This window comes from Manis pentadactyla, chromosome X (assembly GCF_030020395.1).
Source record: "Manis pentadactyla isolate mManPen7 chromosome X, mManPen7.hap1, whole genome shotgun sequence".
NCBI classification, from domain to species: Eukaryota; Metazoa; Chordata; class Mammalia; order Pholidota; family Manidae; genus Manis; species Manis pentadactyla.
In genome coordinates this window covers 115,056,915-115,078,938 of record NC_080038.1, presented here as the reverse complement: position 1 = coordinate 115,078,938, position 22,024 = coordinate 115,056,915, and the positions used below count along the sequence as shown (strand labels likewise).

Here is a 22,024-nt window from a genome sequence, read left to right as displayed (position 1 = left end):
TTGTCATCATCTACTTCATGGTGTAAGAACGATTTTAGCACAATGTCAAATACACCTTTTTGATGCCATTTTTATGACTGTGGTAGCTGGAAGAGGGGAATAACTTTCATCATGTAGTGAAGGAACACCCTATCCAGGTAAAAGTGCCAGAGGACAGTATAATTGGAAAGGAATACATTCTGTTGGTGTCTCCATGTCTGATTTCCCCAGCATCCCGCACATTTTTCTGTTTGGCAATATCCAGCCAAATTACGTTTTCTTCTGTTTTTTGTTCTCTTGGTCCACACATTAGTGTATTGCTCCAAACACAGGTCTGACTCACTGAAAGCTGTTAGAAAACTTTAGATCTACTGAGAAGCATCAATTAATATCCCAACGAGCTGACATCCCATGGCAGAGACCACTGAGGAAAGTCAAGTCACAGTTTTGTTATCCTTTCCATTTTCAAAAGATTGTTGTATGCACAACAGGAGAAAATCATTCACATGGAAGGTGAATGTCTTTTTCTACCTCCGTCTGTGTGTACATCTATCTACACCCATCTATCTGGTTTCACACTGTATGAGACTCATAGATCTTCAACCCGTTAGGAACCTTTCTGCTTTTCTCTCTCAGAAGAGGACACACTTCTCCCAAGGATTCAGACCCAAAAAACCACCATCTCATATTTTCTATGGCAGTCAGTGTAAATGATCTCTCACCACTGAGTAACAATACACTCCACTATTCACTAGCTAAAGGGTCATTTTGGACCCTTCTTACTTTTTAATTCTACAAAAGCCTGGCTGAATGACTCTCTCTTGGACACACTCCTTTGCTCACTTGTGAATGTCATTCTCTTCGGTGTTTTTAGACAAGCAAGAGGTTGAATCAAAATTCTCATGTACGTTCAATTTTTGGATCCATGTGGCCAAATGGTTTCCCAAGAGACATGCACCTAAATTCATCGTGCCTGCCTAGTACGTGAAGCCCCGTTCTAACAGACCTGGCTAGCCTTCTTCACTGAGGTTAATAAAAAAGGTATAACATAAGGAATGTGTACATATCTGTCTCCGTTCTGTATGTTATTTTGCCTGACTGTCTCCTGAGCTAAAGTAGGTTTACACTGAGATGGATTCCAACTGATGAGTCTAAAGCTTCATGAATGCCTGGACTCTAATCAGGCTTAGACAGCCTCCTTTCATGCCATGCTCTGAACCAGATTCTCCAATTTTCAAACTTTTAAATATATTTTAGTTTAGTTCTCATGAGCACATAAAAGCCTATGTACCACCAAAGCGCAAACAGGAGTGACAGAAGACCCTAAAGAAAATAAATAGCACTGCATATCCCCTAGGTTGAAGAGAGTAGCTGTGTATAGCTTTTTTTACTAGGCCCTGAAGAGAAAGGGCAAAACAAGTGCATTAAATTTAGGATTTTGTTTTATTTTTATCCTCTTAAATAAATTCTGGGTCGCAGCCTCCACAGTACTCTTCAGCCTATCTTGTCAAGTACAACTAAGGGTGTCTGTGCCCTTTTTACATTAGCCAATCGAGAGCTACGCCATCTTCTGGAGTCACTGGATCAAGGTCTGTTCTCTATATTTCTTATCTGTACTATTCAAGCCAGTCCATGTTCCTTGGCTTCCAGTTAGATTACCAAGATCCTCTTGTTTGGAAAGACAGCTGGAACCTCAACAAGGAGGTCTACTCTATCTTCATCATGTCACAGTGTAAAACCCTGGTTAAAAAGGCATACTGAGACCACCAAGCTCATATCATTGGGATAGAGACCATCTGAGACTGTGTGGTCAGGATGTTGGCTTGTGCTCAATAAATAAGGTCTCGGTCAGTATCTTTCCCATATTAACATCAGCTTCCAAAATCTTTGGAATCTCACTGAGTATGTAAAGAAGGGGAAATGCAAGGTTTTCAACACCTTACAACGAGACGTTAAAAAAAAAAAGTGGTGACATTTGAATTCTGCTTGTAACACTGCGTATACGAGAAAAAAACAGTTCTGGGAATTTGATTTATAACTTCTTTTTACCTAACTTTTACCCATCCAGAACTCAAAAATCCAACACTCAGATGTATATGCTCTAAAATCCTCTCAGTTTTCCTAGGGTTGATAAGCACCAGTATGGACTATATTTATACTATTCATTGATACCTGGAAAGTTAATAAAATTCTTAATAATCAGTGGCTCTATCAGTATTTTTTCAGTCCAGTTCCATGGACAAACTTCCTGTTACTAAGCAGAATGGAGGGATTTATAGCACTAACGATTAAAGATCGTATGCACCTCAGAATAACCTAACAAAAATGTGAAAAACTTACATGAGGAAAACTTTCAAGTGTCCTGAAAAACAGAAAAGCCTACTTCAACAAGAGTAAAGATATACTATATTCTTGAATAAAAAGACTCAACGTCTTGAATATGTTAATTCATCATCAATTAATCAATCTATTCTAATCACGAGAAAAATTCAAAGGCTTTATTTTTAAAGGTTTGCTGTTGTTTTCCATTGTTCAAGAGTCAAAAAAAAAATTAACGGGCAGGACATCTAGGAGTTTTGACAATGAATAGCCATGTAGGAGAATCACTAGCTCTACTATATATATGGTAGAACACAAAGCCCAAGAACAGACCCAAAGACATACAAGAATTTAGTACGTGACAAGGTAGCCTCTCAAATTAGTGGGGATAAAGACTGATTTGGGACAAAGGGGTAACCATCTAGAAGTTTCTTTAGTGCCACACCTCACCCAATAAGGCAGGATAAACTCTACACAGATCCAAGAATTAAATTTACAATGAACAGAATTATACAACTAGTAAAAGAAAGCATGGACTGATTCCTTTATAAACCTGGAGCAAGGAAAGCCTTTCTCTCTTTGACTCAAAACCCATCAAAGAAATCACGGATAAATAGGAACAGATAAAATTCACCATATTAAAAACACCCTCATAATCAAACTCAGAAAAGCAATGATAAATAGGAAAAAGTATTTTCAACTCACACCGCTCGTCTTCCTAATACATAGAGAGCAAGCTCCAGAAATCACTTTAGAGTAACAACAACCCAATAAAAAAAGACATTAACAGTTCACACACAAAAAACAAAAGGGCCCTAAATATAAAGATTACCCATCCACTCATAATCAGGAAAATCTGAAAAAAAAAATTACGGTGTTATACAATTTCTTTCATATCATGGGTTTCTAACCATGACCCATGCCTCTGAGGGGCCCGTATTACCTGGTATTTCTTGCTGCCTTGGATCTAGCTCGTCTTCAGGGGTCCCAAGTCATCACTTGCTATTTTCATGCAAGGATTGGTTCTATACACGCAGAGCCAAACTCCACCTCACAGGCAGATGTTTTTACACAGGGTGTGGGGCCAATCTCTTTGATCCCTTAAAATGGAAATAATCATACTGTAAACAGGGTGCAGTCCCTTACATGAGAATCCCTGGCCCCTACATATCAACTGCTCTAATTATATACAATCGCCTTTGCAGAATTTGTTATATGAGCTTTTAAATTTTGGAAATATGACCAAACTTCTGCCCCAGTATCAGTAACAAAAAACACAAGCAGGCATGCTCACACCTCTCTAAAACTGTTGTCTAGAAACATGCAGCATAAACGTGTTTTCTCTCCTTGTGTACTTTTGTGTATCTAACTGGTTCACTTAATACTTTTTTTTTCGTATTACAGGTATCCCCCGCTTTCTGAAGCTTCATGGGAGATACTCTTCACTTTATCCCATTTCATCTTAGGAAAGCTTTCACAGGAATGTTCCTTTTTTCAGATAGTGGCAAAAACCTGCATTGCCCTATCTTTTATTATCTTTGACAACCTGAAATCATTTCTTTAAAAATCTCCATTGTTTCTTTCATTAATAACCATCCTCCTTTCAGATGACCCTATTGCAAGAAACCGCAGAAAGATGAAAGCATAAGCCACCAGTATTCCCATTACTTGGGGAAAGCCCCTGAAAATGTGGAGGCTTGATTAAATGCATATGTAGGAACAGACCTTTAACTATTTGGGGTCAAAAAAAGTCATCTTTAAGCTCTGTGCTATTCTGTAAGCCATCATTTTCCCCCAAAACCTTAATGCTTACAAATCATAATTGAAATTCCTGTTTTGTCTACAAGAAGTCTTAATCAAATCACAGAGAGGTGGTTTGGTTAAAATACAGTCTGAAAGAGCCTCCTCTAAATTCCACTTGTTAGTAGTAAACATCACCAACTGCAAGGTCGTTCTACATGCATTTAACAAAAATAAATGACCAAGAGGACTTGAATATCTGGATATACATGCGACAAACAAAAACGTGTATAAAGCAACCTTTCGTCTTTGGCTCATGTCTATAGATATGATTATATAACCTACATTTTCTTTACAGATTTCTCTAGTGGCTGAACACGATGCAAAAACGTTTGTCGTAAATAACCAAACGTGTACAGAAAGAGTATGTGGCAGTTCGGGCTGCTACAGAATAGGCACCCTGTAATAAGTGAAATACAGTAGGTCTAAGGGCTAATAGCGAACCCTTAAAAGTTTTAAATAAACAGTAATGTAAGAGGCTGGATTTCTTCAGATAAATATACCGTTTCAACTTAGCCCCCCTGCTAAATTTCAAATGAGGAGGGCCCAAACGACTTGTGAAAATTAACCTTAAGTCTCACAGGTCCCATCACTGCATTTAAAATGACGCGTATGGTATCTCTTCATAGTCCCTTGCAACTCATTATGTGAATCTGCTGATTTCACTTTAACAATTTATAGAAAGGAATAGTTCCTAGGCCAGTCATTTGCACTGGGTTTCTTGCAAGAAAGTCTATCAGAAATAGAGGAATTAACTTGAAATTGATCTGAAAACACCAGCAAGAGCACCACCTATTCTTCCCTCTGTCCCTAGAAGCAGCATTATTCCTTACAGAAAATGTTACTTCTCTCGGGACACATTCCGGGGAGCCTGGTCCCGGTCGGCAGCGCACTCGATCCAACAGACCCTCCTGCGGCCACGTAAATGAGGAGAAAAAGGAGGGGGAGAAGGAGTCCGCGGGCTCACCCTTTGCCCACAGGGAAACGCTCGCAGACCCTCCGACGTGGGAGGCCCGAGGGGCTCTACTTGGGGGCTCGGCCTACACGCGCGCCAAGGCGACGAACTCAGGCAGCGGTACCATCCCGGCGCCCACGCTCAGTCAGCCTCGCCAAGACGCCACACTCGGGCCCACGCGACCCGCCTCGACCCCTCCCGGCCCTTCCCAACCCGCGGGAGCCGGAAACCCGGGAGGCCCCTCGGGGCGGGAAAGGCCGCCCAGGCCCAGCGCCCAATCTCCCACCTCCCCCACCCAGCCTCGCGTCCCGAGTCAGGGAAAGGCGAGGAAAGGAAGGACCGCGGAGGGACCCACCTGGCTGAGGCCGCGCACCGAGAAGAGACCCTGGTATAGAACGACCTTCGAGCAGAGGCGGCCGGAACTCTACTGCGCCCCCCGCCCCCCCCCCCTTGCCGTAAAGCGTCGCCCGCGAGGTTCCCGGGTAGCCCGCCCCCTCCTCCCAACGTCTGCGACTCTCTTGTTCCCCGGATAGGGTGGGGGCTGAAGAAACGGGGTGGGGGTAGGAAGGGAATGGCGTGAGCATCCGGGTTCCGCAGTGTCGGCCCCGCCCGAGGGAGGGGTGGGACGTCCTCAGAGGGCCCCAGGAGCAAGAAGGGGCGGGGAGAGGTGGGCTTGGGAAAGTCGGAGGGCAAACCTGTCTTCCGCCATTTACTCAGGAGAGCCAATTTGTCCACCTTGTAGGGTCCTTCCCGGCAGGAGAGCAAACGATGAATAAGATTGAACAATATAACGGAAAATACACCGTTCAAAGTCGCCAAACTATTAAGAGGAAAAATAGTTTAAGTAAGTACACTTTCAAACGGTGTTATACATTTGCATCATTCACATGCCCGAGGTTATTAAAAATTTTAATTGCTGGATCCCCCGGTGAGAGGCGGGAGGTGAAAAGCAGGCACGCCCGTAGCCCCATCACCTCCCGCTCTCTGCCAGGGACCTAGGGAGCCAGTGCCTTTTCCGTGGCCTTCCCGGGGCTCCTGCACGTGGTGTCCACACCGCCTAGGTGGGCGGGGATGTGCTGGGTCCGAGAGAGTCACGGCGACTCGCAGGTTTCACCTGTCTGTCCGGTGACTTGATTTATTTCTTCCTTCCTGTTGAAAAAGGGAACACGTTCCTCCTGCAAAATCCCCATAATGGAGACACGTGTAGTGTAGACGAAAATGAAGTTTAACAGCTGACGCTGCCACTCAGAGATGAGGGGTGTTAATTTGGGGCGTGTATCATCCCAGCAGGTTGTTCCCTTAGTGGGGAGAGAGATGCAAATAAAGGTCTTCAAAAACAATTGTGGGAGGAGCTCCCTAGGCCCATGGGTAACCCCCAGTTTTTGATAACCAAACAATTGACTGTGAAGATATTTTTGTTGACTTTATTTCCATTGACACATGTAATCCTTGATGGATTTCTTTTTTTTTTTTTTTTAAAGAAAAGCATCTTCCCGGATACAGAAGTGTTTCGAGTGAGAACGGCAGTCATCTCTGCCCAGACCTGCATAGCCCCCCCCCCACGCCCACCTGCTGTCCAGCTACTTCCAGCCTTGGCTCAGGCTCTGACTCCCAAACCCTTTTTCTCACCCAATCCCTGGCTGTTTGGGCAGAGGTGGCAGGGGATTTTCAGGGCAGGAGAGTGGAGGACAGTGAGGACTCTGAGGGGCTTTGTCCTAGCCCTGCTCTCTGGTCACTGCTCTCTCCACGCAAATGGCCATTAAGCTCACCAAAAAGACTCTCTACATCATTAGTCGTTAGGGAAATCAAAATTAAAATCACAGGAGAGATACCACTTCATATGTGCAGTACAGCTGTAATTTGAAAGTGGAAAACAAGTGTGATAAGGATGGGGAAAAATCGGAAGCCTCACACGCTGGTGAAAATATAAAATGGCAAAGACACTGTGGAAAACAGTTTTGCACTTCCACAAAAAGGTAAACATAGAGTGACCACATGATCAGCAATTCCACTCCTAGGCTTATATTCCAGAGAATTGAAAACAGCTATTCAAACAAAAACTTGCACATAAATGTTTATGGCAGCATTGTTCATAAAACCAAAAGGGGGAAACAACCCAAATGCCCATCAACTGATGAATGTTTGGACAAAATCCATACCACCGCATTTTATTGAGTTATACATGGAATGAAATACTGATTCTTGCGAAAACATGGGTGAACCTTAAAAACATTATGATGCGTGGCTTGCCAGGATACTCATCCCTGATTGGAATGTAAACAGACAGGAATATCCGGGAGAGTTATGACAATGAACAACTATACTTGGTAGAACTAGTCTTATCATACGTGAATATATATATAGTAGAAGTAGATTGGCATCAGTAAGTTACGAGTGGAAGAACATTTCTGTATCCGTGAATGTATGGCCAACAGGTTGTTTATTTATTAGCCTCAGGGGTAGTATCTTAAGCAAGCAGAAAGCTGATCAGTATCTTTGACCACAAGCCTGAATCTGAGCAAGTTGGTGTGGTCACTAAATGGTCACAGTCGATTACATCACAATGGGTTTGCAGTATATAAAGTTCAGACCATCTTTAGGTTAAGGCTTATTTCTCCTAAGGGTGTGGAGTGAATGGAAGGGTTTCTTCTCCAGAGTTAGAAAAAGATATGTTTTTTCCTTTTTTTCACGCTAAGTCTTTACTTAGAGAAATTGTTTTTTATCCGTGGCAAAGGTATTCAGCACTGCTTTCTTTCCTTTTCATGTCACAGTTTTAAGAGAAAATTGAAGCTCATGATCTACATACAGTTCCTGCTCCCTGCAGTGGTGTGGACCCAGAGATCAAGCTTAGAAGAAGACCAGACCCTGATTTCACACTTCTGATAGGTATGTAATAGAACTCTTAGTTGTACTTTGTGTTTTACCCCTTTGATTTTCACAAGCATGACTTCTGGAAATGTTTTAATCCAGTTTATACTGGTGCCGTGGAGGTTTTGTAGAAACGGTGTGTGTATTAGGCTCTGATTAGTATTACAGCTGTTCTTAATGCTCAAGATTGACCAAAAAACGCAGGGCTATTTTGTTTACCTGAGACCTTTTGAAGCCATCAGGGTAGCCTGATATTTTCATAAACCTTAGAGCTAAGGAAGAATTTGGGGTGGTCCTTTTCATCCCCCAGGATTGCTGAGGGACCTTCTATCGTCCTGCCTTGGGATCTTTGAAGGATGATGTGAAACTTCCTTTGTGAAATGGAGTCTGCTATAGGGTCTTCTGTTTAAGCCGCTTTATGTATGACTAATTGAAATCTCTCTTGAGAAGGATGAAGCATGAACTCATCTGTCATTTCTTCTACGGAAGAAACTACAGCTTATCAAATGCCAATTCTATGTTACTCTTTTGGTCCACAGCGCAGGACAGCCTCAGAGTAATATTGAAAGATGAATAGCTTATTTATGATGTATTGTTCTTTTGTGATTTTAATAGTAATACACACATATAATAAATGATTTAGAAAGTTACACAAGTTTGATGAGGGAGTCATAAGGTACTATTTTCCAACAGTTGTACTAGCTCATCGCCTCTTATGGTCATGCTCCTGTTTGATGTGAGTGAGCAGGTCAGGGTTCAGCAGATATCAGCATCATGTGCTGTGTGCCAGGTCCTCAGGACTGTGTTCTATAAATCAGCAGTTGCGACCCGGAGAAGTCAGGGATCCAGTGGAGGGAGGGTAGTCAGCATCATAAACTCCTTATAATCTCATCAGCCTGTCATCTCTGAATTTGAACAAATCATTTTATTTTTCAGGTTTCAATCTTCAACTAATATGTGGGTCAAATAAATGGGAGGTTCTTAAAAATTTATGGTCAGGGACCTTTTGATAAGGTGATGAATAGGGTGGAAATTAATTTTTAGAAATGCACATGTGCACGTATATCCACAAATCAGCAGACACTTCAAGAACTTTAAGGAAACCTATAGGCCTCTCTCTGGGCTTAGGGAGCTCAGTGTTGCAATTTACACACTGTAATTCTAGTGCCTTCCATCACTCAAATGATAGCAGGCCCCTGCCTGACTCTGATAATTTTCCACTGAAGTTGGAATCAAAATAATTACCAAGCATGGCCAACAATGAACCAGATCTGGCCACTTTTTGCACTGATCACTTCAGCACTTTCCTCCTTGGTTTCTTTGCCTTGAAACAAGGTTTTAAAAAATTTATTGATTAAGTTTTATTAAAGAAGGGATAATTGACAAAATATAAAGTGCCCTATTTTAAGTACACAATTTGATAAATGTTGACCTATGTTATGCCTGAGAAATGATCACCGCACTCAAAATAGCGAACACATCCATTACACCCCAAAGTTTTGGGTTCTCCTTGGTATATACATAAGTAGTGAAAAGTACGTTGTGTTCCAAAGAGGTTCTTAGTTTTTTATTTCATGTTAACTAGGGATAATTTATTACGAAGGTAATTACATATGTATTAAGAAAACATGTACCTGGGAATTTGAATGTACCTGAGAAATTTCTTCCCTTATGCATTTGGTATTTTCTGCCCCATATCAAATGTTACTTAAGAATAATCTTTCAGTGGGAATCCTGAATTAATGAGTGTTACTGTGTATCCTCCTACCACTGCTTTTGGCTTAAAGGCCTTTTGATTTTTAATCATGTTAAACATAAAGTCTTTGGTACATTTCCACCCATAATAAATCAATAAAGAAATTTAAAATAATTCTATAGTCATAAATTTGAAAATTATTTGGATTCCCTTAATGTTGATAATTGGGTCAAATATATTTATGGATGGTTGGCTCTGGGCCTTGACAAGTCTAATGTTGAATTCACTAAGCGTGCTGAGGAAAGAATATACAGTAACTTATGTTTTATGTATGGCATATGTTAATTTTTCTGTAATTGCAATTGACATAAAAATGACAGTCTACAAAATGGTATATTTTGTTACTTTTATTTTACCACAATTAAAAAAAGATAGTTTGCATATAGATTTATAGGTTGACAGCTACCTTTTGCTTAAGAGAATGCGATAATTGCTGTTCACTTTTGTTTAATCTTAATAGATTTTTTTTGTGGACTAGGCAATAGTTGAGAAAACCAAACCAAGATAGCAATGAAAATTTCAATAAAGTAAGGCTCATTAAATATTAGATATAATATTTTACTTAATAATTTACTCACACTACATATCCTTTCCTTTGTCTTTTGCAAGTCATTTTAAATATTGTGTCAGTCACACAATATTTTATGTTTCTGGATGCAGAACATAACCACCAAATATTGATTTGTTTTTCCTTATAAAATAAGCTTACTATAACCCACAGTTCCTTCCTCATCACCTTTAATACATATAGAAGTAAAACAGTAGCCTTTTTATATTAAAGTGATCAACGAAATGAAAGGAAATTAGGTTGCAGAAAGCATGTGGTTAGTAGCAAGCAACCTCGCTAAATCCCCACTGCTTTCCTTCAGCTTTCGCTTCCTTGCAATAGGTGGTTCTTCGGAGACCTGTGAGACGGTTACCTCATTCTAGCTGCTATGGTCTCTTCAGTTTCTTGATAGCAACAAAAAACAAATAGCAATCCCCGACTCTCGCTGCTTTGAGTGAGCTCAGTTAGCTTCTTTGGATTTTCTACTTCACATTTTTCAAGTGATACTCCTACTTCATAGAAGCTTGATGAAATTCGAGGATGCCTTTTCTTTCGTATTTAAGTCTTACATAAATGCTTTTGAGCAGTTGCCAACTTTGGGATGCCTACATTGTCTTTTGCTGCTTTCATGAACGCATAGCTACAATTATATCAAGTTCCACCCAAAGTTTCATTCCTTTTCATTCTACAGTGCCATGGATCTTTAGCATAGTATTTCTCTCCTGTTGGTGAAATGGAGAAGCACTGAAGCGGAAGCCAAAATTCTTGTTTTGAGCTCTTTGACAAGAAACTAAAGTGCTCTCAAGTTGCTGTCTCTTCAATCTTGAGTTTCCTTGGAATCTAGATAATCACTTTTCCTGTATCACTCCAGACATTATAGAGCATCACAGAAGTTACTAACTTCTTCAGAGTTTCTGAAGAAATGCCTTTGCTCTTTCTGTTACTAGAGTAGATTCTAAGAGATTGAGCATGAAATCTTTGTGTGAAATTATCAGTTTTATTGGTGAAAAAAATGCATGCTTTTTGATTAATAGACCTGTATGTGTCTAATGTTCTTGTTTGAAGTAGCACATTCAAAACTCATTTTGAGAATCTTAGAATCCACGTGCTTTTGGACACTTTGACCAGTCACATAGCACTGGAGAAAATTGTGAACATCTGTGAAAGCTTTCTGTAAACATGTATTTTGGGAAAGGGAACACTGAAAAATAATAACAAAGACATCAGTGTCTGATGCTTTATTCTCCTCACCATTCCGAATGAAACTATGGATGTTCTCCCAATGACTATCTATATTCCCTCTCTTGTTCTGAATCATTTACAGAAGCAATATAAAGCAATAAAAAAAAGTTGTATAATGATAATCAGTAAGATCTGATCTCAGCTCTGCTGCTAATTGGCTGGGCTTTAAATAGGTCACACTCCTTGGATCTTAGCTTCTTTATCCTTACAAGTGGAGGATAAGATAAGTGGATTTCTAAAAAGACCTCTTTCCTGCTCACGTACTTCACATGTGTGTGATTTCGATTCAATGTGCAGTTAATTTTAAATTGCAAGCTGAAAGATTGAGTGCCTCTCTGCAAATGTAGCAATGAACCGTTTTAAGAAGGAAATTGTGGACAGTGCACTTGTGTGGGCTCTGCGCTCAAAAAGTACATGAAGAGAAGCTAATTTTAGGAGGGATGATGGGAGTATAGATTCAGAGAAATCTTCACATGGATGGTAGTGAAGTCAAACAAGCTCGTATCTTGGTGAACTAGAAAACCAGGTCACTGATCGATCATGAAGGGTTTGGGGAGGGTTTGAAACTTAAAGAAACTAGGGAAGATTTGAATCAGTCACTGGGGGACATTTTCCAGGGACTTGGGTATGAATAAATAAAACAATTATTAAGTAGTATTTCAGGTTTGACCCCAATCATTGTTATTATTATTCATGTTGCTCTCCTCCTCTTTCTTCAGAGTTGCATTTGAATGGAAATTTTATTCGAAAAGTTGTATCTTTTATAATTTCTAAAGGTCAAGTATGCTGTGAGAATGAATCTTTATTAATGGTGAAAGTATTTTTTATTGTTCCACGTAAGTTAAAGACAATTCTAGAACAGAAGATATATCACTTTTAGAAACAGAAGTACCATTGTTAGTTTATGTGTATTAGCCTCCTGAAATGACTTAAGTTAACATTGCAACAAAGGTAAAATAAGATGTAAATATGGTCTTTCTTTAGCTGGACTTAGGTGGTGGTCACACGAAATATTCAGGCTTGTTTGGACTTGTATAAAGACTTGATTGGCAGGTCACAGCAGAAGAATGTCTACCATTGAGATGATCGCTCTGGTTTGGCAATGCATTTCAACTTCTCACAACATATTTTTTACTAAGGTATTGTTGATATACACCCGTAGGAGGGTTTCACATGAAAAATAATGTGGTTACTATATTCACCCATATTATCTAGCCCCCCCCAATACCCCATTGCAGTCACTGTCCATCAGTGTAGTAAGATGCCACAGAGTCACTATTTGCCTTCTCTGTCTACACTGTCTTCCCCATGATCCCCCCCACACCACGTGTGCCAATCATAATACCTCTCAATACACTTCTCCCTCCCTCCCCACCCGCCCTCCCACACCCCTCCCCTTTGGTAACCGCTAGTCTCTTCTTGGAGTCTGTGAGTCTGCTGCTGTTTTGTTCCTTCAGTTTTGCTTCGTTGTTATACTCCACAAATGAAGGAGATCGTTTGGTACTTGTCTTTCTCCACCTGGCTTATTTCACTGAGCATAATACCCTCTAGCACCATCCATGTTGTTGCAAATGGTAGGATTTGTTTCTTTCTTATGGCTGAATAGTATTTCATTGTGTATATGTACCACCTCTTCTTTATCCATTCATCTACTGATGGACACTTAGGTTGCTTCCGTATCTTGGCTACTGTAAATAGTGCTGCGATAAACATAGGGGTGCAGATGTCTTTTTGAATCTGAGAACTTGTATTCTTTGGGTAAATTCCTAGGAGTGAAATTCCTGGGTCAAATGGTATTTCTATTTTTACTTTTTTGAGGAACCTCCATATTGCTTTCCACAATGCTTGAACTAGCTTACATTCCCACCAGCAGTGTAGGGGGGGTTCCCCTTCCTCCGCATCCTCACCAGCATTTGTTGTTCTTAGTCTTTTTCGATGCTGGCCATCCTAACTGGTATGGGGTGATATCTCATTGTGGTTTTAATTGGCATTTCCCTGATAATTAGTGATGTGGAGTATCTTTTCATGTGCCCGTTGGCCGTCTGAATTTCTTCTTTGGAGAATTGTCTGTTCAGATCCTCTGCCCATTTTTTAATTGGGTTATTTGGTTTTTGGTTGTTGAGGTGTGTGAGTTCTTTATGTATTTTGGATGTTAACCCCTTGTCGAATATGTCATTTACAAATATATTCTCCCATACTGTATGATGCCTTTCTGTTCTGCTGATGGTATCCTTTGCTGTACAGAAGCTTTTTATTTTGATGTAGTCCCGTGTGTTCATTTTTGCTTTTGTTTCCCTTGCCCAAGGAGGTGCGTGCAGGAAAAAGTCGCTCATGTTTATATTCAGGAGATTTTTGCCTATGTTGTCTTCTAAGAGTTTTATTGTTTCATGACTTACATTCAGGTCTTTGATCCATTTCGAGTTTACTTTTGCATATGGGGTTAGACAATAATCCAGGTTCATTCTCTCGCATGTAGCTGTCCAGTTTTGCCAACACCAGTTGTTGAAGAGGCTGTCATTTCCCTATTGTATATCCATGGCTCCTTTATCATATATTACTTGACCATATACACTTGGGTTTATATCTAGGCTCTCTAGTCTGTTCCATTGGTCTATGGTTCTGTTCTTGTGCCAGTACCAAATTGTCTCGATTACTGTGGCTTTGTAGTAGAGCTTGAAGTCGAGGAGCATAATTGCCCCAGCTTCATTCTTCCTTCTCAGGATTGCTTTGGCTATTCGGGGTCTTTCGTGGTTCCATATTAATTTCAGAACTATTTCCTCTAGTTCTTTGAAGAATGCTGTTGGTATTTTGATAGGGATTGCATTGAATCTGTAATTGCTTTAGGCAGGATGGCCATTTTGACAATATTAATTCTTCCTATCTGTGAGCATGGGATGTGTTTCCATTTATTTGTGTCTTCTTTCATTTCTCTCATGAGTGTCTTGTAGTTTTCAGAGTATAGGCCTTTCACTTCCTTCTGATGGACATTTAGGTTGCTTCCATATCTTGGCTATTGTAAACAGTGCAGCGATAAACATAGGGGTGCATCTGTCTTTTTCAAACTGAAGTGCTGCATTCTTAGGGTAAATTCCTAGAAGTGGAATTCCTGGGTCAAATGGTATTTCTATTTTGAGCATTCTGAGGACCCTCCATACTGCTTTCCACAATGGTTGAACTAGTTTACATTCCCACCAGCAGTATAGGAGGGTTCCCCTTTCTCCACAACCTCACCAACATTTGTTGTCGTTTCTCTTTTGATGATGGCAATCCTTACTGGGATTAGGTGATATCTCATTTTGGTTTTAATTTGCATTTCTCTGATGATTAGTGATGTGGAGCATCTTTTCATGTGCCTGTTGGTCATCTGGATTTCTTCTTTAGAGAACTGTCTATTCAGCTCCTCTGCCCATTTTTAAATTGGATTATTTGTTTTTTGTTTGTTGAAGCGTGTGAGCTCTTTATATATTTTGGATGTCAATCCTTTATCGGATCTGTCATTTATGAATATGTTCTCCCATACTGTAGGATGCCTTTTTGTTCTATTGATGGTGTCCTTTGCTGTACAGAAGCTTTTAAGCTTGATATAGTCCCACTTATTCATTTTTGCCTTTGTTTCCCTTGCCCGGGGAGATACGTTCATGAGGAAGTCACTCATGTTTATGTCCATGAGATTTTTGCCTATGTTTTTTTCTAAGAGTTTTATGGTTTCATGACTTACATTCAGGTCTTTGATCCATTTCAAATTTACTTTTGTGTATGGGGTTAGACAGTGATCCAGTTTCATCCTCTTACATGTAGCTGTCCAGTTTTGCCAGCACCATCTGTTGAAGAGACTGTCATTTCCCCATTGTATGTCCATGGCTCCTTTATCGTATATTAATTGGCCATATAGGTTTGGATTAATGTCTGGAGTCTCTATTCTGTTCCACTGGTCTGTGGCTCTGTTCTTGTGCCAGTACCAAATTGTCTTGATTACTGTGGCTTTGTAGTAGAGCTTGAAGTTGGGGAGCGAGATCCCCCCCACTTTATTCTTCCTTCTCAGGATTGCTTTGGCTATTCGGGGTCTTTGACAGTTCCCTATGAATTTTTGAACTATTTGTTCCAGTTCATTGAAGAATGCTGTTGGTAATTTGATAGGGATTGCATCGAATCTGTATATTGCTTTGGGCAGGATGGCCATTTTGACGATATTAATTCTTCCTAGCCAGGAGCAAGGGATGAGTTTCCATTTGTTAGTGTCCTCTTTAATTTCTCTTAAGAGTGTCTTGTAGTTTTCAGGGTATAGGTCTTTCATGTCCTCGGTTAGGTTTATTCCTAGGGATTTTATTCTTTTGGATGCTATTGTGAATGGAATTGTTTTCCTGATTTCTCTTTCTATTAGTTCATTGTTAGTGAATAGGAAAGCTACAGATTTCTGTGTGTTAATTTTGTATCCTGCAATTTTGCTGAATTCTGATATTAGTTCTAGTAGGTTTGCAGTGGAGTCTTTAGGGTTTTTTATGTACAATATAATGTCATCTGCAAATAGTGACAGTTTGACTTCTTCTTTACCAATCTGGATTCCTTGTATTTCTTTGTTTTGTCTGATTGCCACGGCTAGGACCTCCAGTACTACGTTGAATAACAGTGGGGACAGTGGGCATCCCTGTCTTGTTCCCGATCTCAGAGGAAAAGGTTTCAGCCACTCGCTGTTCAGTATGATGTTAGCTGTGGGATTATCATATATGGCCTTTATTATGTTGAGGTACTTGCCCTCTATGCCCATTTTGTTGAGAGTTTTTATCATGAATGGATGTTGAATTTTGTCAAATGCTTTTTCAGCATCTATGGAGATGATCGTGTGGTTTTTGTCCTTCTTTTTGTTGATGTTGTGGATGATGTTCATGGATTTTCGAATGTTGTGCCATCCTTGCATCCCTGGGATGAATCCCATTTGGTCATGGTGTATGATCCTCTTGATGTAGTTCTGAATATGGTTTGCTAATATTTTGTTGAGTATTTTTGCATCTACATTCATCAGGGATATTGGTCTGTAGTTTTCTTTTTTGGTTGGGTCTTTGCCTGGCTTTGGTATTAGGGTGATGTTGGCTTCATAGAATGAGTTTGGGAGTATTCCCTCCTCTTCTATTTTTTGGAAAACTTTAAGGAGAATGGGTATTATGTCTTCTCTGTATGTCTGATAAAATTCTGAGGTACATCCATCTGGCCCGGGGGTTTTGTTCTTGGGTAATTTTTTGATTACCGCTTCAATTTTGTTGCTGGTAATTGGTCTGTTTAGATTTTCTGTTTCTTTCTGGGTCAGTCTTGGAAGGTTGTATTTTTCTAGGAAGTTGTCCATTTCTCCTAGGTTTTCCAGCTTGTTAGCATATAGGTTTTCATAGTAGTCTCTAATAATTCTTTGTATTTCTGTGGGGTCCATCGTAATTTTTTCTTTCTTGTGTCTGATTCTGTTGATGTGTGTTGACTATCTTTTTCTCTTAATAAGTCTGGCTAGAGGCTTATCTATTTTGTTTATTTTCTCGAAGAACCAGCTCTTGGTTTCATTGATTTTTGCTATTGTTTTATTCTTCTCTATTTTATTTATTCCTTCTCTGATCTTTTTTATGTCCCTCCTTCTGCTGACCTTAGGCCTCATCTGTTCTTCTTTTTCCAATTTCAATAATTGTGACATTAGACCGTTCATTTGGGATTGCTCTTCCTTTTTTAAATATGCTTGGATTGCTATATACTTTCTTCTTAAGACTGCTTTTGCTGTTTCCCACAGAAGTTGGGGCTTAGTGTTGTTGTTGTCATTTGTTTCCATATATTGCTCGATCTCCATTTTGATTTGGTCATTGATCCATTGATTATTTAGCAGCTTGTTGTTAAGCCTCCATGTGTTTGTGAGCCTCTTTGCTTTCTTTGTACAGTTTATTTCTAGTTTTATGCCTTTGTGGTCTGAAAAGTTGGTTGGTAGGATTTCAATGTTTTGGAATTTTCTGAGGCTCTTTTTGTGGCCTAGTATGTGGTCTATTCTGGAGAATGTTCCATGTGCACTTGAGAAGAATGTGCATCCTGTTGCTTTTGGATGTAGAGTTCTGTAGATGTCTATTAGGTCCATCTGCTCTACTGTGTTGTTCAGTGCTTCTGTGTCCTTACTTATTTTCTGCCCGGTGAATCTATTCTTAGGGGTGAGTGGTGTGTTGAAGTCTCCTAGAATGAATGCATTGCAGTCTATTTCCCCCTTTAGTTCTGTTAGTATTTGTTTCACATATGCTGGTGCTCCTGTGTTGGGTGCATATATATTTAGAATGGTTATATCCTCTTGTTGGACTGAGCCCTTTATCATTATGTAGTGTCCTTCTTTATCTCTTGTTACTTTCTTTGTTTTGAAGTCTATTTTGTCTGATATTAGTACTGCAACCCCTGCTTTCTTCTCACTGTTGTTTGCTTGAAATATGTTTTTCCATCCCTTGACTTTTAGTCTGTACATGTCTTTGGGTTTGAGGTGAGTTTCTTGTAAGCAGCATATAGATGGGTCTTGCTTTTTTATCCATTCTATTACTCTGTGTCTTTTGATTGGTGCATTCTGCCCATTAACATTTAGGGTGACTATTGAAAGATATGTACTTATTGCCATTGCAGGCTTTGAATTTGTGGTTACCAAAGGTTCAAGGTTAGCCTCTTTAGTATCTTACTGCCTAACTTAGCTCGCTTATTGATCTGTTATATACACTGTCTGGAGATTCTTTTCTTCTCTCCCTTCTTATTCCTCCTCCTCCATTCTTCATATGTTGGGTGTTTTGTTCTGTGCTCTTGCTAGGAGTGCTCCCATCTAGAGCAGTCCCTGTAAGATGTTCTGTAGAGGTGGTTTGTGGGAAGCAAATTCCCTCAGCTTTTGTTTGTCTGGGAATTGTTTAATCCCACCTTCATATTTGAATGATAGTTGTGCTGGATACAGTATCCTTGGTTCAAGGCCCTTCCGTTTCATTGTATTAAATATATCATGCCATTCTCTTCTGGCCTGTAAGGTTTCTGTCAAGAAGTCTGATGTTAGCCTGATGGGTTTTCCTTTATAGGTGACCTTTTTCTCTCTAGCTGCCTTTAAAACTCTTTCCTTGTCCTTGATCTTTGCCATTTTAATTATTATGTGTCTTGGTGTTGTCCTCCTTGGATCCTTTCTGTTGGGGGTTCTGTGTATTTCCGTGGTCTGTTCGATTATTTCCTCCCCCAGTTTGGGGAAGTTTTCAGCAATTATTTCTTCCAAGATACTTTCCATCCCTTTTCCTCTCTCTTCTTCTTCTGGTACCCCTATAATACGGATATTGTTTCTTTTGGATTGGTCACACAGTTCTCTTAATATTGTTTCATTCCTGGAGATTCTTTTATCTCTCTCTATGTCAGCTTCTATGCATTCCTGTTCTCTAGTTTCAGTTCCATCAATGGCCTCTTGCATCCTCTCCATTCTGCTTATAAACCCTTCCAGAGTTTGTTTCATTTCTGTAATCTCGTTTCTGGCATCTGTGATCTCCCTCCGGACTTCATCCCATATCTCTTGCGTATTTCTCTGCATATCTGTCAGCATGTTCATGATTTTTATTTTGAATTCTTTTTCAGGGAGACTGGTTAGGTCTGTCTCCTTCTCTGGTGTTGTCTCTGTGATCTTTGTCTGCCTGTAGTTTTGCCTTTTCATATTGATAGGAATAGTTTGCAGAGCTGGGACAAGTGATGGCTGGAAGAACTTCCCTTCTTGTTGGTTTGTGGCCCTCCTCTCCTGGGAAAACAGCGACCTCTAGTGGCTTGTGCTGGGCAGCTGCGCACAGACAGGGCTTCTGCTTCCTGCCCGGCTGCTATGGAGTTTATCTCCGCTGTTGCTGTGGGCGTGGCCTGGCTCCGGCAGCTGCCCCAAGGTGGTGGAGTCACGTTGGAGGGGGAGTGGCTGGGAGGCTATTTATCTCCGTAAGGGGCCTCCCTGCTCCCTGCATCCCAGGGGTTAGGGTGCCCAGAGATCCCCAGATTCCCTACCTCTGGATTAAGTGTCCCGCCCTGCCCCTTTAAGACTTCCAAAAAGCACCCGCCAAAACAAAACGACCACAAAAAAAAAAAAAAATTTTTTTAATTAAAAAAAAAAAGTGGCCTCTCGTTTTTCTTTATTCTCCGGCGCCATCCTCAGGCATCTGCTCACCGGTCTTGCTGCCCTGTTTCCCTAGTATTGGGGTCCCTATCCCTTTAAGACTTCCAAAAAGTGCTCGCCAAACCAAAACAGCAAAAAAAAAAAAAAAAAAGTCCGCTCGCTTTTCTGGTGTCCTCCAGCGCCAGGCCTCCGGTGCCCGCTCACTGTTCTTGCTGCCCTGTTTCCCTAGTATCCAGGGCCCTCCGCGCACGCACTGTGTCTGCACTCTGGCCCGGATGGCTGGGGCTGGGTGTTCGGCAGTCCTGGGCTCCGTCTCCCTCCCGCTCTGCCTATTCTTCTCCCACTGGGAGCTGGGTGGAGGGGCGCTCGGCTCCCGCCAGGCCGGGGCTTGTATCTTACCCCCTTCACTAGGTGCTGGGTTCTCTCAGGTGTGGATGTGGTCTGGATATTGTCCTGTGTCCTCTGGTCTTTATTCTAGGAAGAGTTGTCTTTGTTATATTTTCATAGATATATGTGGTTTTGGGAGGAGATTTCCGCTGCTCTACTCACGCCGCCATGTTGGCTCCCTCTCCTCCAAATATTTTTTGATTTCTCTTTTTATTCTTTGACCCATTGGTTGTTCAACAGAATGTTGTTTAATCTCCACATATTCGTGAATTTTCATTTTCTTGTAATTGATTTCTAATTTCATACAGTTGTGGTCAGAAAAGATGCTGGTATTATTTCCACTGTCTTAATGCATAAAGAATTGTTTCTTGGCCTAACATATGATTTATCCTGGATGCATAACCTGTTGCTTTTGGATGGATTGTCCATATATGTCTGTTAAGTCCATTTGGTCTAATGCATGCTTTCAGACCAATGTTTCCTTATTGATTTTCTGTCTGTATGATCTATCTATTGATGTAAGTAGGGTATTAAAGTCCCCTACTATTTTTATATTGCTCTCTATTTTTCCCTTTAGGTCTGTTAATATTTGCTTTGTATATTTATGTGCTCCTATGTTGGTGCATCAGCCATTATTTCTCTAAATAAGCTTGGTATTCCTTTCTCCCATTTTTCTTCTGGGACTCCAATGAAGGTTATACTATTTATGTTTATGGTGTCCTATAAGTCCCATAGATGCTCTTCTTGTATATTCATTCTTTTTGATTTTTGCTCCTCTGATTGGGTAAGTTAAATTAATCTATCTTTGAGCCTGTTGATTCTTTTCTGCTTAAGTCTGTTGTTGAAGCTCTCTGTTGAATTCTTCAGTTCAGTCATTGTATTATTTAGGTTTAAAATTTCTGTTTGGCTCTTTTTTGTTTTCCATCTCTGGTGGTGCATGATGTCTATTTGGAGCACAGCATCAACAATTGTGTGGTCCTTGGCAAGCACTATGGCATCCACAGTGGCTGCAAGGGCTGTTGTCTTCAACACCACCTCCAGTTCTGTTGGGCACTAACCAGAGCATCCATCAGTGTTTGCTGGAGCCAGTGGTGTGCACATACTCAGCTGCAGGGGCCAGCTACAGGTGTTTATGTAGTGGCAGGGTCCAGTTATAGACACCCATGTAGTGATGGATGCCAGGGCCAGCAACAAGAACTATGGCTAAATATGGACTCAGTGACAGCTGTGGAGCTCCTGACTTTTGGTGTGCTCTCTTGCTGCTGCACACTTCCCACTAGGCATGCACACAGCAGGAGAGGCCAATGATTGGGGTTGGGCTGGGGGCATGCAGATACACAAAGGGGCTAGCTACAGGTTGGCATCGTGGCGCTGGCCCTTGATAGAAGGCAGGGCCTGATCAAGGCTCATAAGCAGCTGTGGAGGCCTGGCTGTCTGTGCTTTCTCATGACTGCACACTCCCTGCAGGTGTGTGTGCTGCAGTGGAGGTTGATGATGCGCATCTGGCTGGTGGTGTGCAGGTGCATAGTTGGAGGAGATAGCCCCAAACATGGGCACAGCAATGGAGTTCAGCTAGGGAGTCTAGGTTTATGTGGCCTGTTTTGTATTTGTGTAGCCTTTGAGGATTGAGCTGGCTCTTGGTGTGGGCCTCAGACTCTGGCAGAAGCAAAGGACTCAGGCATCTGGTGTCTTACACTTGCACAGCTGGAGATCCCTGGGGGTGCTGCTTATGCAGTTCCCAACTCTAGCAGGGGTTAGGAGGAGGGACTCAGGTGGCTGGTGTCAGTGAATGCAAAAACCTGTGGAGTATGGTTCTTTCTGCATATCTGCTAATAATAGCCCTGAATTGTTTTCTTTGTTCCTAGCCAGCTCTATAAATCTCAGCTTTGTTGATCTGGGTCAGGAGAAATCAAAGTATGGTCTTCATGCCCTTCCCAAGGTACTTCAGAAGCTAGTGCTCACCCCACTCTTCCTTTCCTAGGAACTCTTTCTCTGGGAAGTTCCCTCTTGGCAATGAGCAATTCTGGTTTTGGGGGATGGAATGATGCCGGCATAATG

General features: G+C 41.0%; 1 long non-coding RNA gene across 1 annotated transcript in view; it reads left to right on the top strand.

Annotated features, from left to right (window-relative positions):
* The first annotated feature begins 5,572 nt into the window (after nt 1-5,572).
* Nucleotides 5,573-22,024, top strand: part of LOC130681982 (uncharacterized) — an 88,513-nt gene continuing 72,061 nt past the window's right edge. The window contains exons 1-2 of the long non-coding RNA XR_008995290.1: nt 5,573-5,897; nt 7,825-7,939. This is a non-coding gene — a long non-coding RNA (uncharacterized LOC130681982). The remainder of the gene's footprint in view (nt 5,898-7,824; nt 7,940-22,024) is intronic.